Genomic DNA, 2,852 nt, shown 5'->3' with positions numbered 1-2,852 from the left:
TCCATTTTTGTAGTGTTTTTGTAGCCACTTTAACCTCTGATTAGGTTAGTTTCACCAGTGAGAGTTACATTTATGGTAGTGTATTTCATTAATAGTTGCAATACAGTAGTTATCTCCATTTTAATAGAGTTGCAAAGTATTTCCAGAAGTATTTTCCCCACTATCAGTTCCCTTAATGTGTATGTTATGGTCACCAGCTTGGATTATTTCAACTTTATTTCTGGGAAATCACATTTTGTCTGTTAAGTTGTCAACATAGATGGCTTTAACCACTACAATACCCATGAGCCTCAGCTGCTGTTGCTACGGAGATGAAGCAAGTCAGAAGTGCATATCCGAGCAAATTTAGAACTCTTTGTTGTTGCGATTGGGGACAAAACACGACAACATAGCTGCTGAAATCTTTTAAAATTGAGCCAGAATCTGAAAATGAATTCATTTAAGTTGTAGATTGCACAGATCATAACAAAAACTTTAAGCACTGTAATTGGATATTTCATACAAAAATGCACACTGGCAGTGGTAGTAATGTAGTGAACATATAAAGCTGTACAAAATGGAAAGACTAAAGAATAAGTACCTCAAAACTGTACTTGAAGGCAGGAGTCAATTAAATGTATTTAGTTACTTCCTACTTTGGGGTAGATATTTTATGGGCAGCAGAACTAGAAGAACTTTAAATGTTTATGTAAACAAAATAGAGCTGTTTGGTTCCAGGAGATTTCCCTTGCTGCCCAGGAGTGCAGAGTTAGTGCTAATTTGTGGCAGATTCATGGAAGATCTGTTAGACCTGAAGTGTCTTGCAAGTGATCAGCCAGCAGCTGGTCTAAAGTTGGCTGCCGGCCACCAGTTTGCTGTCTGTGCTGTTTCTTCAAAGATTACTACAAACAAAACAAATTACTGCAAATATGTTTATATAAACAGAGATATATGATGCCTCCTTCGGTTGAACATTTCCAGTTTAGCAGAGAATGTGAATTTATGTAATTCCTTATGTACAACCATTGTTTATCAGGTGAATAATTTTGTTTTGTCTTTGAATTCCTTTTGAAATATTGTTATAAGTATATGCAACTTCTCTATTGTGACCCAATTTCTTCTCTCCTCCATCAGCCCGGGCGGCTGATAAATGCACGGTCTCGTGTGGAGGAGGCAACACTGGGAGAGGACACTGATGCTTCCTGTCGAATATAGAGATCCACCTCAGGCAGCGTCAGCGCCGTCCTTATTTGTCATAAGTGTCCGCTGTTTCCCATGGCTAAAGACAAAGGCCAAAGAACGTATGAGGAACATGCATTTTTAATGTGACATCCTCATCAAATTCACCACAGTGGACTGAGCAGAATGCCAATGACGCTTTATTCTTCTTCCAATTACAGCGAGACGATGCACCAATATGAATGTAAGTCGTGAAGGGCACATCTGCCACTTACATGACAAAGCCTGAACAGTTCAGTGCTTCATCTCTTGTTGAACTGAACTTATGAACTTTATATCGGCGTCGGTGTGGTGTTTGATTAGAAAATAACTTGTTTTTCAAAGAGATATTCAAAAACAATCAGTACAGAAACAGGACAGTGGAAATGTAAAGGAACAACACTGTCCAACTGTATAAAATCATCTGTTTAATGTCAGAGCCACATCATCTTCCCTTTGTGCCTCCTGTGAAGAGAATGATGTCTTCACTGATAGTGAATAATACAGGATTTAAGCAAGCAGTATATCACCATTACAGGTTACATTATTTATACAACATGACATCCCGGTGAATGCTGATTTGACCAGACTCACCTTTATCTTGTTGCAAATATGCTGACCATTACTCTGTGCCTATTATTTGACAGCCCTGAAATGTCACCGGAGACTGAGAGATAGTCGGATTCACCGCTGTGTTCGGAGAGAAAAAGAGAGCGGGAATGTAAATAATTCTTGCTGGCACTAAACCATAGCTTTCATCTCTGATGTTCTTTTGCAGTGGTCGGTCCACACTCCATCATTATAATGAGGGAGGCTCAATTAGACAAGGTCTACAATGGGGGTTTTAAATGTCACAGAGCAGGTCCTGACATTTCTCTGTTTGATATGGAATCAGAATGGGAGCCATGGAGTTCACAGGGAGAACTAATCTCAACTTCCGAAATAACAAATTCCACCCTGTCACCGGTTCTGAGGGAAGGCATTTTGGAGACATTTACACCCAACAATACTAGCTCACCCCTTTTATAACTTCTAATGATTGCATCTATTAGCATTATTTAGGTATATAATTAGCCCTCAAGCTTAGCATGTCGAGATGATGTTTACGAGACACATGTAATGAATGCTCTTTGGATATTTCATCCAAAAGGTTATTTGGTCGTCAAATCAAACGTGACTCAAAAGCGACAAACTTTTAACTGGTGGTAATTAGAGTGACCACAATTACCAGTTCACGTAAACAACTGGGAGAATGTAGAAGACAAACAATATTTCGAGTGATTTTGCAACTCAGTGTCATGACAGGTCAAGTTTTAAATGTGACCATAACATGCAGGAACAGCGTGCCCCCTCAATTTGAATGTCAAAAAACAGACTGTATCCTTCCTATCACTAGCAGAAATAGTGGTCTCACAGTGGGTGAATTACCATCCCTCTCTGCTCCAGCTCGACTCTAATAAGCATCGGATTGTTCGCAAAAATGGAGAGAAAAAAATTAGAGAGGGTGAACAGATAGAAATCCATTTGTAAGTCTGGGCTGTGACTATTTGCATGACGATGAAGGCCCCGAGTGTTCTGCAGTGTTCAGATGTGAGTCCCAGACAATAGAGCCTGTGTTTGTTCTTTCCCGGGAAGTTTGAGAAGGACAGAAAAAG

The sequence above is a fragment of the Thunnus thynnus genome, chromosome 21 (assembly GCF_963924715.1).
Source record: "Thunnus thynnus chromosome 21, fThuThy2.1, whole genome shotgun sequence".
Classification (NCBI taxonomy): domain Eukaryota; kingdom Metazoa; phylum Chordata; class Actinopteri; order Scombriformes; family Scombridae; genus Thunnus; species Thunnus thynnus.
The sequence above is the reverse complement of the archived record's forward strand: the minus strand, read 5'-3'. Positions refer to the sequence as shown.